Below are 14,719 nucleotides of genomic sequence, written 5' to 3'. Positions count from 1 at the left end.
TTACAAAAGGAGGAGAGAATAGAGTTATACAGGAATAAAGTTTCTATGTTTCACTGAAATATGTTAGCATAAATATGAAGTAGATTTTGATAAATTAGGATGTACATAGTAAGCCCTAGAGTAACCACAAAGAAAATAATTGTTTAGGAGTTCCTCCTGCAGCACAGTGGGTTAAGAATCTGACTGCAGTAACAGCAGTTGCTATGAAAGTGGGTGTTAGATCCCTGGCTTGGCGCAGTAGGTTAGAGAATCCAGCATTGCCATAGCTGTGGCACAGGTCCCAGTTGCAGCTCAGATTCAGTCCCTGGCCCAGGAAATACTATATGTTGCAGGTGTGGTCATTAAAAAAAAACTGTTTAAAATGTAGTGAAAAAATTAATGCAGGTGAAATGCTACAGTAAGAAATAGCCATTAAATACAAATGAAGGCAATAAAAGAGAAACAGAAGAACAAAAAGACTTGAGACATAGAAAACCAAAAACAAAGTGGCAAGTGTAAATCCAACCATATTAGTAATGATGGGTATGGATGATACTAAAATATGGATGCTCACAGTAGAAAGGCAGAGATTATCAGAGTACATTAAAAAATATCTGACTATATACTGTGTACAGGAGGCACTTTAGATTCAAAGATACAAATAGTTTGAAAGAAAAACAATGGAAAAAGATAAGCAAATAGTGATCATAAGCAATTTGAAGTGGCTATACTCAAAATAGACTTTAAAACAAGAACTGGGAAAGGGTGAGACCACCCAAGGAGAAAGCAGTGCTAGAGAAGAATGGAGGGTTTGGGGTGGAACTCCGGGAATTCTCAAATTTAGAGGTAGGAGAGAGGGGAAGGATCTTGAAAAGGGGACCCCCAAATTACAGTATTTTTCCTGGCTTTTACAGATCATGCTATGATATATATACACACATAGGATCCTTCAGCATCAGTTGGAAGAATGCATGCAATTGTACTGAGCCACTCATTCTTTCACATGCCCCAGTTTGACAAATAAGGAAATGAAAGCCTGAACAGTGACTTCCCCAAAGTCAGAGAAACACAGTAACAGAGCTGAACCTTTAAAATACAAGTGTGTGTGTTTGTATGCCCACCCAGACAGCAACATTACAGATGCATTTCCTTACTTTTCTTTCTCCTCTCATACTCACAAAGTCTTTATCTTGTTTTGAGAGCCTCCAAGGTAGATTTGTAGGGGTACGGCCAGCTTGGGACCCTATTGGAAAGTTCTCAAAATTTTAAATCAATGAAATGATTTTGGGTTGACTTGATGTTATCTGTGTCTTTGCAGATGACTGGTTAACTTCCCACAATCTTGGTTTCCTCATCTGTGAAATGGAGAGAATCACACTCTGAGGGAGGTATGATTATTAGGAATGAATAAAAAGCACAGAATCCCTTAGAGCTTAGCTTGTATTTCTGGGGCCCATCAGAATGGTCTGGAATCCATGGCCTCTTTCCAACATTTTGAGGGCATTGTAAAACATTTAAGATCTAATTCTTCTCTGATGAGAACTTACCTCAGCATGTAGAAAACAGCAATTTTGGAGAGTCCAGTAAAAAACACCATGCTGTGTTTCAAATGCCAAAGTAAATCCACCACTAAATTCTGAGTTTCCAGCAGCAATTATAACTATAATACAGGATTCATTAACATTTACCATGGAACTAACATACAACCACAGTCTTGACGTGATAACACCAGTGATTCCATATTGTACAGAAAATTAAAGTGTTTGTTGGTATTTAAATTTACCATAATGGCTAAAGGCATTTAATAAATACCCATATATGTTTTTTATTTGGATACACCATCTACAGTCAGATCCTTTCATCCTCAGGAAGTCAGTGACCTTTCAGTATGGATAAACCTAGTTTTTATCCCTTGTAACTAGGTGTTCATGATTATGAGAATCTGACTCCAGTATTACCCCCCAGATTCTACCAGAGTAGAATCTGGTTAGTATGTTAAAAAACATATTACATATAGTATCTCTTTTTTAAAAAAATGATTTTACTGAAGTATAGTTGATTTACAATGTTGTGTTAGTCTCAGGTGTACAGCAAAGTGATTCAGTTTTATATATCTAAATATAAATTATTTTTCATATTATTCTCCATTACAGTTTATTACAGAATATTGAATATAGTTCCCTGTGAAGTAGGGCCTTGTTGTTTATCCATTCAATATATAATATTTTGCATCTGCTAATCTCAAACTCCCAATCTATCCCTCTCCCACCACCCCTCCCCCTGGGCAAACACAAGTCTATTCTCTACATTACATTATCACTTTTATTTATGTCTTTATGTATTTTTGCTCTTTGTGGGCTGCATTTGCAACATATGTTAGTTCCTAGGCTAGGGGTCTAGTTGGAGCTGCAGCTACTGGCCTATACCACAGCCACAGAAAAGCAGGATCCGAGCTGCATCTGCAACCTACACCACAGCTCAGGGCAATGCCAGATCCTTAACCCACTGAATGAGGCCAGGGATCGAATCCTCATCCTCACAAATACTAGTTGGGTTTGTTACCGCTGAGCTACAATGGAAACTCCTACAGTCTCATTTTTAGAATAACAGATTAACATGACAATAAAGACTCATTGAATCAATTCTTTTCAGAACATGAGCAATGATATGGAAGAAGACTCTATAGTTTGGGAAACCTCAGGACCCCCATTAGGGTTGTACCATAGAGTCCCACTACTTGCAAATACAGAATGATTGCAATTTAGGTTTTTTTCCAGTTTTATTTCAGTAGTTTGTATTGGGCACTTCCTATTGCTGATACCATGGGAGAGTAAGCTAAATATTGTATGACTTATAACCTATAGTAGGTTAAGGCATTGCACTGGACTCCAGAGTTAGTTAACCCATAGGGTTCACTTGTAGGCAACCAGGAAGAAGTTTCTGCGCTCACTGGGAGACAGAGATTTGGGTGCTGCTTGATAATTTATTTTCATTGTTGTCAGTGGAAGAAGGAAAGTTACAGATGGGGTATACATTTCTGCTCTTGCTGAAGACATAAAATATTAAGATATGGACAAGTTTAGAATGGTGACATACTAAGTAGACTGATCTTGACTCATTTCGCAATATTCTTTATAGAAATCTATAAGTGAAGTATATTAGAGTTCTTGAAATTTCTTGGAGGAAAATGTCTCCTCTGAGTTTAGGTTGCCTAATGAAGAATAAAGAACATCATTACTACTGAGAGAAGTAGAAGAAACTGAGAGAAACAATGGAAAGAAAAGGTAATCATAGTAAGTTTCATTGCCTTTATTCATAACATTTTAGGTATTTTTCTATGATGCTCATCAGCTCTTCAATTAAATGACAGGTACTATTCAGAAAGAAAAAATAAATTTATTGACATTTATAGTGTAACATTTTTTTCTCACCAAGAATATCTATTCTTGCCTATATATGGTTTCTTCTTGTAAACTGGTACTTGCAATTTATTAATATTATATTAAAACATAATATGCATTCTTTTTATTTCAGTGATATGAATCAGCTTACCACAGTACCTTTCTTTTTAGTATAAATAAAGGGAAACAGTTGAATTTATTGAAATCAATTTTAAAACACAATTTATTTTGATTAGAGTCTAATCTCTTCTTGAGCTTTCCTTATTACATTGTAAGTCCTTTATCCTTCAGATCTCCATTCATTAATACATTAAGCCAAAAATCATTATTAAAAGCCCTGTCTCATTGTAAATTGCAAGAACTACATTTCCGTGCTGGAGTTTTATACTGAAAATAGCTTCTGGTGAAAGATAACATTTTCTTTAACTGCTCATATTTCAGCCAGTCAGCATCATGTCATTATTGACAAGTCCCCAAATCAGAGCACCTACTGAATGTGTTCGTTCAACAAAAATATTATTGCATATTGTTTTTGAACAATAGTCTTCAGAGCAAAAGTACATCATTTTCCCAAGTAATTTTTCCCCATCATTAACTAGTTATTCTTTCCAATAACCTTATGACAGAAGCCATTGTAAAGAAAGGAAGCAGAAATGGAAAAAAACAATTCTACAAAAAAGGGCTGTGTCAGAGATTACACTTTGCTAATGTCACATTCTGATGGAGCAAGTGACTTTCAGTGATTTTTCTCTTTTGATGGTCAATTACACCCCAGCATGGCTGATCAGATCAATAATACTCCTTAAATTGCTGGGGAATCTGAGTTGATGCTTAGAAGCAAAATTCTTTTCTCCTCATTTCAGTGAAACCAATCAGCCATGGACCTCCAAGATGACAAAATTAGCAGAGTTGTGGTGTCAGGCATTCCAATTGTCCTTCCAGGGAAGAGAAACATCCTTGGATTCTGAGAATCTCAGCCTCTTAAAGTATGAAGGAAATTTAATCCCCAGGTTTTTAACTTTAAGTGAAATATTGGGCTCCTCAAGCCCTCGATTCAAGCTATTCAGGCATCTGTGTCCCCAAACATACATACAAGAAACTTTGTGTAGTTAGAGCCTATTCACAAACTTATCTTTGTCTTTTTAAGTGAGGAAATAAAGACCCAGGAAGGTCAAGTCAAATACCCAAGTTCACGTAACCCCTAACCTGATCCTCTTCAAATCATTCATCCCTGCCTCTTGAGAGGGCTGAGGTAACCTTAGGTCTTCCTCAGCTCTTTCTAGAAATACTAGTACCTTCAGTTTCATTCATCCATTCAGTAGTATTGGGTAAACCCTTCCATGTGTCAGGCACTGTGTTATGCATTCTTCTTTCCCATAATGCAGGTGTCTACACCAAAGAAGAATCAATTGGTGGGCTTAACTTTTGATCTTTCCAGTTGGTAAAGTTTCAGAGAACATCGTTTTTGTCCTATGAAGATCTCTAACACAGTTCTGACTTTACTCAGAATCATTAATGTTCCTCCATTGTTCCTAAGACCAAAGCCATTCCCTGCCTGATGTTGAAGGACCATGCATACATGGGAAATGATATCCAGGTTCATCTTCCCAGAACCCCTTAGCTCAAGACAAATCATTAAAAAAACAAAAAAACAAAAAACAAAAAAAACAAAAAACAGATTCAAGCCATATTTTCCCAGAAATTTACCATTGTTCTTTTCATTTTTCAAGTCCTGGGTAATATCATCCTTCTTCCCTGCATCCTATTGTGCTTAGCTAACTTAAAATCCTCCTCTTTCTCTTAATTCCTACAGCTCATATTGCTATGCCCAATTGGGGGCTAATGGTTAATCGTCCTGCATCTCTTCACATATATATGACTTAGCATTGAAGCTTTTTGAGGATGGCTAGCCTGTCAATGGTTCATTATATATCCTCCCTCATTTAATGGGTTTGTTCAAATGAAGACTAGTAAAAATGGTCTCCCTTCAAAAGATTCTCAAATTACTTCTATTTTTAGTAGTTGACTATTAACAGCAAGCCCAGTCCATTCACATATTGAAATCCTTGAAGCTGCCTTGAATGTGGATTCCCTTGGCCAAGAATACTCTCATTTTAATTTGCTTCCAGAGTCCAGAAAACCTTGGAAGGCTGCCTTACGGGGTGATGGAATGAAAAACCAGATCAAACCAACCAGACATGGGCTTCTTCTATACATGAACGTTCCACAGCTCAAGACAGCAGCTCCCATTTCACTTCTTGGCCCCTAACTGCCTCCTGGTTATAATTAAGTACTTCAAAGTCTTCTAAACACCCTTTTGGAAATGACTACCCCAAATACAAAATGATGTCCAAACGGATGTAAATCATCACACAGCAGGGAGGAAGAGGCATGGAACACGGTGACCAGCGCTTGGACTAATCAGAAAGCCTAGTCTCTTGATGAGGATTTTTGTTTTCTCATTCATCGTCCCTCCAGCCACTGAATTCTCAAGTGGCCAATTTGCTCTCTATTGGTAATCAGCTAGTTATTTTTACTCTCATGTCTCTCGCTGGGACTGTCAGACTCTTTGGAACCATTCATCACCCACAGGGGCCTAACCCTTCTGTGGCGGGAAGTGGGGGAGGGAGGCTATTATCCTGGAACAGATAAGTAGAAAACTCTTTTGCCATTTATATTCATTTTTTAAACAATGATTTCCCTGATGAGGTAAGTTAAATAATGATACAACTGGGTAAGAGTGAAACAATGAAAGCTTCACGGGTAAGTGCATTAGGCAATGGAAAAGGTCTCCGGCTGTGAAGTCTGTGACTCTGAAATAACTTGTTCTTAGATTGTCTTTACAACCCCGCAAAGAAGCATCATCTTACATTCATGACTTACATTTGCAGCTGCCTCTGTGAAAATTATAAACCCAGGAAGGAGAGTTTGAAATATGTATAAGGCATTGGTGGTTATTCCAAGCAACTGTAGTCCACCAACCAGGAGGAAGGTAGCCTTTGAAGGTTTTTTTTTCAGCAAGTTTACACTTTTTAAAATTGTAGTTGATTTACAATGTTACTTCAATTTCTATTATACAGCGAAGTGACCCAATCACACACAGTTTCCTCTGCTGTACAGTAGGGCCCCCTTGTCCAGCCATTCCAAATGTAGCAGTTTGCACCTGAGGCAGGAAAGTTTGGGCTTTTCTTTTTTCATTGGTTCCCCCAGGTCCTCTCAATTAGAGCCTCTCTCTTTGGTTTGTCTGTTGTCTCATTTTTCTCTAGCAGTCACTGTCTCTGTCTGTCTCTAATGACAGACAGTTCCAAATGCAGTTTTAGGGATTCCATTTTTCTGAGTTCGCTACTCTTGCAAATGAAACCCTAGTGTCAGTACATTTTCTCATTAGTGAGTATCTAATTGGATCTCCTCTTGGATCTCCCTCAGTCCTTCAGAAGAACCCAATATCAATCCCTCAAGGCTGGCTGTGCTCACTGGAGTTCCAAGTTTACATTTCTGAAGTCCATGTTCAGCCTTAACAAAGATGTTAGTGTGACACTAATTGGCATTTTCTTGGCCCTTCCTTTGCTCATAATTTCATTTCTTGGAAGGAAGCTGAGTGGTGAACAGCCCTTCTAGCTCTTTCCTCAGAGACTCTCTGAAGTGGGGTAGCAGCAACATGATTTGAATCTTGAAATTTTTATCTTCCTCCACTGTTTTTCATGTCTCCTACCCTTTCTTGTGTCCTCTATGTTTCATATAAACATACACATATGTAAGTTCACTTGTAGGTGTGTCGGTCACTAAGGAGAATCAAAAGAGACTGAGATTTTTATAATATCTGGCCTTACATTTAGGCCTTTAATCGATAGGTGAATGGATTAAGAAAATGTGGTACATATATACAATAGAATACTATTCAGCCATTAAAAGGACAAAATAATCCTGTTTGCAGCAACATGGATAGAACTAGAGACTCTCATACTGAGTGAAGTAAGTCAGAAAAAGAAGACAAACACCATATTATATCACTTATATGAGGAGTACAAAATATGGCACAAATGATCTATCTATAAAATAGAAACAGATCATGGACATGGAGGGAAGGCTTGTGTTTGCCGGGGGGGAGAGTAGAGAAGGGGGCTGAGGGAGAGTTTGGGGTTGGTAGATGCAGACTGTTTAATTTATAATGGATGGGTGATGGTGTCCTGCTGCACAGCACAGGGAACCATATCTAATCTCTTGGGTAAGAACCTGATGGAAAGTTAAAAAAAAAAAAAAAAGAAAAAAATGGGTGTGTATGGATAGCTAGATCTCTTTGCTGTACATCGGAAATTGAAGGAACATTGTAAATCAACTATACTTTAATAAAAAAGAAAGAAAGAAAGAGACTAAGAAAGCATGTTTACATGCCCCATATTGAGTTTGCTGGCTTTTCATCTGTTAATTCCCTCCACGCATGGCTGTTCTCACAATGGGTGAAGTCACCCAACAGCTGTCTTGGACTGGAAACTAAACTGCTTGTAGGATTTCTGTCTTTTGTCTTCCCTACTTCAAGCGCTCTCTTTTCCAAAATTCCAAAACAAGACAAGAAGGGTTGGCTGGCTTCAGTGAGACATTACGCAGTGACTTTAAAGAAATTGTTTTCCAGCTTAGTCTCTTGGTGTGTTGTGGTAATTGTCCTAATTCTCAATTTGCTTTCAGGACTTATTAACAGCAATTGTAATGACATGAGCTTTTATATTTGGTATTCAGTGAAATAGGAAAGTTGCGTTTGTAAAAAGTGATTTTCCATCTGCCATTTTTGAGTAGAAAATGAGTGGAGAGAAGTGATGCTTTACCTGCCTGGTGTCCCCAGGTTGACCTGAATGAGAGCTTGAATATCTCCTGGATTGGCATCTGGATTGTCTGAACACCATGAGCAGAAATCTGTATGCCTCCTTCTCCATAATTACTCTGCTTATTTACTGATGTTCCCTTGGTCCCACTCTTCAGAAAACAGTAGGTTTCTCTCATTGTCACCAAAAATTGCTTCATCAATGAAATCTTGATTTTTTAAGACACATCAATTTTCCTACCTGCTCTTCTATCCTCTTATCTTGAGTCACCATCCTTAATCACAATATCCTGTTCCCTGATCCTTTCCTCTCTTTGGGGCATTGTGTTAAGTCTATTTCTTCTCAAAAAAGTATGCTCTTGGGATAGTGAGAAGCCTCCATGGAGCAATGATCCTAAAATCCACAGACCACCACCAGCTCACTATGTCGTGTAGACATTGCAACCAGCAATTTTCATAAACTAAATCCATCTATTTGACCAGCACCCAGCTCAAGAAGAGGCATTTATGGATTCTGATTGCTACTTAGCACACCAATGTCTGTCAAAACTAACAAGCAAACATTGGGGTTTGTATTCTGCCTTTCTCTTTATTTCATTTTTAATCCTTCCTTTCCATTGTATTATTTAAAATGCATTAGCCAGTGAAAGATTAGAAGTAAATTACTAAACAAAAAGAAATAAAACAACAAAACAGGTCTTTTACCTCTGATTGTTTGATAAAAGAAACAATGTAGATGATGTAGATTCAGATTTTGGACTTGGTTATTTTCAGCTGCTAATTTCAGCATTCTTATGAGAAGTGACCTTTCACAGGAGGCCCAGGCAGGCTACAGTTAGGATAATACCCTACAGCTCATTCACTCACCAGAAATTGTCTCTAACCCTCAAAGCACCTTTCCTTGGATTTAGAGTTACCATGGTGTGTCTGTTCAGGGTCCTCAAAATAATGCCTTCTTTGGGAATCTCTGTTCTGCAGATGTCAGGCTTGAGTTTAACTCTGGGACGTTTCCCTACTTGGAGCCCCAAATCTCCTGTGAAGATTACAGCATGGTCTACACTATAGAAATGGTTTTCCTGGTTCTAATATAGAAACTGACACACAGGAGAGGACTTTTCCTCCTCTCGTGCCAGAATTGTCTGCGGATGTCCAACTTTCCTGTTGTGAATGGGTACAGGCTGTGATGTTGCCATTCCAGGACGTCCAGTAGCGGTAAGAGGAAAATTACGAAGCAGCTCCCCTCAGAGAGGAAGTGCCTATTCAAACAGCGGTGGGCAGGTGGAGAGCATGGTAGCTGCCTCCTTCCTACCAGGAACAGCCCCACCTCTGCAACTACTGACCCTCCCATCACAGGGTCTATGAATTGGCAGGACAGAAAGAAGCTTGGCAGAAACAGCATTTGGCATATTCATGCTTATCCCCCAAGCACTTTGGGAATGAATTAGCTACGTGCATTTTCCTGGAAGACAGGCTTTCCCTTGTGCATTGATGGTGTCCTTAACTTACAAAAAATGCCTTAAAATTGGCTCACATGTGACATCAGCCTTTTACACATTCGAAGAGCTAATGACCCCAGGCTCATTCTCAATTTTTGCCCATTGTTCCAGAAATTGATTGTTGGATTGGAAGAGGTCATACACAGGTAGTCCAGCTGAAAGGGCCCTTACAGATCAACTAGCAAATCCCTCTCCCATTTTACAGATGCTATAACTGAAGCCCAGAGAAGGCTTACCAAAGAGGAGATTCAAACAACACAGATTGTACAGCATGGTGACCCAGTTACACATACCATGCTGTACAGTAGAAAAAAATAATGTATTGGGGAAATAAAAACAAACAAATAGAATGAAAACAACAACAGCAATAGCAACAACAACAAAAAGACACAGATTGGATTTCAGGGTTTTATATTTTCATTTTCTTTTGGTTTTGGTAAACTATTGATGGAAATAAAATATACTTGCAAAAAAGTTACAAAGCATAACCATAAGACTCAACAACTTCTCCTAAACTAAGATACTCATATTATCATCACCCACAGCAAGAAGATAAACTTTTCTGGTACACCCCAAAGCTTCCATAATGTACCATGGCCACTGCTCCCTCCTGAGGGTAACTGTCCTGCCTTCTAATATCATGCCTTGTTTTTGCCTATTATTGAATGTCCTATGAATGCAACTATGTAGGGTGTTATTCTTATACCAGGCTTCCTTTATATTGGTGAGATTCATCCACTTATTTTTTGTATACAGTTTAAATGCATTGCTTTTTACTTCTGTATAGTCTCGTGTAAATATAGAACATTTTTTATCTTTTCAACTGTTCTACCTAGACATTTAGGTAGTTTTCAGTTTGGGGTTATTATGACTAATGCTGCTAAGACCATTTCTGTACATGTCTTTTGGTAAATGTATATATAATCAAATTGGGGTTTACTCAGTACTTTGTGGCTAGTGATACTCTCAAAAAACATAATGGAGGGAATGAACCAAATCTGTGCAAGTCGTCGTACTGTGATTGATTGTCACTGCACCACTGTCATTGCTAGCCTTCTGAAGGGGACCATGAGAGGAATTATTGCAGCCAGTGATAGTCACCAATACATACAACACTTATGGTTGGGACAATATGTAAGGACTCTCAAAAGCCAGAATAGTCACTTGACATTTTGTTAATATAAAAATATGTTATTTAATTTGCATTTATTTTTACTTATTTTTATTTATAGTTACACACACACACACACACACACACACACATTCTCATTCTGTAAACATACCTAACAGAACAATAATGCTAGGATGTAGATGTCACAGCTGCAAAGTTGCAGTATCAGTGCCTGGCATAGAAGGTGCTAGACATTATCTGTTGAATGAATGAATAATGGGTTGTGCTCTCAAACCCTGGAGTTTTCCCACAGTTAATCTAATCTCTGAGTTTGATGTGTGTTTTCCCCTTCCTTTTTAAAAAAATACACTCTGTGTGTGTGTGTGTGTGTGTGTGTGTATGTGTGTGTGTGTGTGTGTGTGTGTGATATCATTGGATAATACCATGCTTTGTAAATGTTTTAAATTAAGAATGTCTTAAGCATTGTTTTATTGTCAGCACATAGAGAAGGTATACCATTTTATGCAAAGTACATAGCACAGAGTCTAGCATATACTAAATAGTCAATGAAGGTTATTATTATTATTATTATTAGGGTTAGTTTTGCCCGAGTCATAGATCAAGGTTTAAATTGGGGCTTAGGTTTAAACTGGGCTTAGAACATATTCAAGCTCTTTTTGCTCTTATATTGGGGAAGAAAATCACTCTGGTCAGCCCTTCACATTCTTTTATGGATATATGCTCCCTTTGGATAGAAGTTACATTGGCCTTTGACGTTGATTTTTATACATAGCTCCTTGTAGATTTTTAGTCCAGAGCATGCAAATGAGGAATACTTAACAAATAGGCCCACCACACCACTAAATTCCCTATAAATTTCTGCCTAATACGTAAATTGATTCAAGTTTGCTCTGATCAGACTTTGGCCTCAGGAGTCCTTGGCTGACATTTCTGTTTGAAACCTGACATCCTGCCAGAGAGCTTTTGCAGTTTGATTGGAATGAGATGGGGAACTTAATTCCAATAACAGATGGACCCAGCAGGGCCAGCAGTGGGCTTGAATTTTTATTGTCCAACAAGAACTTTGCCTCCTAGACTGTGGCTGCAGACCTCTACACATTTAACCTCACATTCAGGATAGAATAACCAGAGGTTCACAGAGGGAACATCTGGGTGGAAAAAAGTCAGACCCCCACTGCCTTTTTTCCCCGGCTTCCTCAATTTTCCTGTTCTTTGAGATCTAACCTCCCTTGGTCTTGGGGATGAGATTGATTTAATGCCAGGGCATCTGCTGTGTACCATTTGGAGAAACGCTGGACAGATGCACTCCTCATCACTCACTCCAGAATGGGCCTTCCATGTAGAACTCCTTCCACATGAAAATTTTAATGATGTTAAAACACATTCTTCATTAGAATCTTCTTTCAAAGTGCAAGAAGAGAATGGAGAGAATGACATATTAAGCTACTGTTATTGCATCATTTTTTTATTCATTCATTTGCTTACTCACCACATATCTGTGAGGGCTTACAGTGCTCTGAACCAAGGGGACAGAGGTTAACAAGGCATACCCAGTCCTCATGGTCCTTATGCCTGATATCACCCAGTCAAATGGGGAGACCGACAATGGACAGGCATGTAGCTCAAAGTGTGATGAATATAAAGGAACCAGGAAAGGTCTTGAGGGACTCTGGGTTTGGCCTTGACTCTGTGACATGGATCATCTCTCCCTCTGTGGGAGCCTGTGTGGTCATGAGATACCATCCAAGATGTAGTTTCTAGAGCGAGTTTCACCTCCTGTAAGGCCTCAAGGCACATGGCCAGCTCAGGGCCCTGGAGGCACTTATGAATGTCTCCTTACATTACTCCCCTTGGGGTGTCTGCCACAGGATCACAATTGTAGGTGAGGCTACTTCTGCACATTTCACCCTGGAGGACATTTACCTCCAAGTTGAGATAGAGAGAGGAAGAAGGAGAAGGGAAAGATGGAGGAAGGAGAGGAGGAGGGGAAAGGAGAGGAGGAGAAGAGAGACCTTGAGTAAAGAGAGACACAGGAAGAAGAGAGAGATGGGTAGAAAGAGTGCGATGCCACTGTTCTTGCTCTGCACAAATCTGGTACCAGACACCCTTACCTTGTCAGGGAGGAAACATGACAGTTTGACTCAGGGCACCTCGGCTTGAGTCACGCGCCCTCTCCTTCACCAGCCCTGACCTCGTCAAGTCATTGAACTTTTGTTCTTCAGTTTCCTCATTTGCCAAAAGAGATTTAAATTATCATATCCCATTAACTGGGTTGCTCTGCTGTTTGAATGAGATTAAACAAGTCAACACCCATGAGCAGTGCTTTCAGAACATTAAAATATGTTAACAAATATGAGTTGCCACTGTTATATATATACATTCCACATGTATATAGATGGTGGATGTAAAGGATGGAATCTGCTTTTGAGTTGCCATGAGGTCAGAGGGTGAACTGAGGCTGTGAAACTGGGGCCTCCCAGAAGGAATGGATTCTATCCTTCTCTTCCTTGTTATCTCCCAAGTATATTTTGGTGGTGCTCCTGCCTTTTCAGAGCACTCACCCAACAGTCCTTTCACTGTCTCAGGTTTGTTACTGAGGGACCAAAAGCAGTCAAGCAACCTACCGCTTTCAGAAACAGACTTTTAGATGGATGACTTGACATGACTGCATGGCTGTTCTCAGGATCCTGGAGGGAGAATGGAGTACACTGTCAGCTGAGAGACCTTCATTCCACAAGCAAAGTCCTCTCAGACCACTGCACTCTTGATCTTCATGGGAAAGAGAAAGTGCAGTGCGAGGGAATGACGTCAGACACAGGGGAGGGGATCACTCAGGAGAACAGCGATTGCCAAATTGAGAACCAGACTCTGGTAAATTTATAAACAGTTCCCCCAAACACACCCTAAAATGATGCTTAACCTCTGGCCCCTCATGCCCAGGGTGCCACTGTTCCTCCGTGAAAGAGCAGACCTTCTGTGTAGCTTCCAGAAACCTTGTGTTTTCTGACATCTGCAAGTGGTTCTTCAAGAACTGCTTCTCTACATCTGTCTGCTCCAACTACCAAAGAAATGATTTCAAAACCTTATGGGAAAAAAGGAAAAACAAACATGAGGAGATGCAATGTGGAGAGAGCACCACACGTCAACCACGCCACCTGCCTCTGTGATGCCCAGCATCACCAGGAGAGCCTCAGCCTCCAGAGTGACCTTGTCCCCAGAGGGAGGCGCTGCAGGGTGACTTTCTCAATCAAGGGCGTACTCCACGCTGCACCTCTCTGCTGACAGCCCCCAGCTTCCCCACACTCTCCATCAGCATTCCGGTTGTCAAAAGGGCCAGGGACTTTGGAGCTAGAGGAGCCAAGTTGAAATGTCAGCCCTATAACTTATTAACTGAATCATTTTGGACAATTTTTTTTTAATCCTCTAGAGTCTCAATTTCCTCATCTGAAAAGTGCAGATGATCTTATTTGTATAGGGTTCTTGGGAGGATTCAATGAGACATTATGGATAAAATGCTTAGCCCAGCACCAGTAGTGGTTGAGGCAGAATGAACACGGCATAATTTAGAACTTTTTCCTTCTTTCTAATATGTGAGTCTATCACTAAGGCCTGTCCTGATAGCCCTATGTAAGATGCAAATGTGTATCAGAGACTCCCTTCCCCACACATCTCCCATTCTCCATCTTTTTGTACCACACTGTTTCTTAAAGCACTATCACTTTCTAGAAGATCACATTACATCCTTCGTGTTTAGATTTATTATTTATGGTTTGTCTCCACAGAAAAAAGACCCACAAGGTCATAGACCTTTGTCTGTAACATAGTCATTCTTCAGTATGCCCAGGGGACTGGTTCCAGAAGTCCCCTCAGATACCAAAATTCACAGATGCTCAAG

General features: G+C 39.6%; 1 long non-coding RNA gene across 4 annotated transcripts in view; it reads right to left on the bottom strand.

Moving 5' to 3' along the window:
* Positions 1 to 712: 712 nt before the first annotated feature.
* Positions 713 to 14,719, bottom strand: part of LOC125126365 (uncharacterized) — a 277,061-nt gene continuing 263,054 nt past the window's right edge. For 3 of the 4 annotated variants that reach the window (XR_007134613.1, XR_007134616.1, XR_007134618.1), the window contains one exon: positions 11,228 to 13,906. This is a non-coding gene — a long non-coding RNA (uncharacterized LOC125126365). Of the gene's footprint in view, positions 1,335 to 11,227; positions 13,907 to 14,719 lie in introns of those variants that run through there. The other variant, XR_007134617.1, reaches the window with a different exon arrangement.

The sequence above is a fragment of the Phacochoerus africanus genome, chromosome 1 (assembly GCF_016906955.1).
Source record: "Phacochoerus africanus isolate WHEZ1 chromosome 1, ROS_Pafr_v1, whole genome shotgun sequence".
Lineage (NCBI taxonomy): Eukaryota > Metazoa > Chordata > Mammalia > Artiodactyla > Suidae > Phacochoerus > Phacochoerus africanus.
Note: the sequence above shows the minus strand (reverse complement) of the source record. Positions and strands in the feature narration are given on the sequence as shown.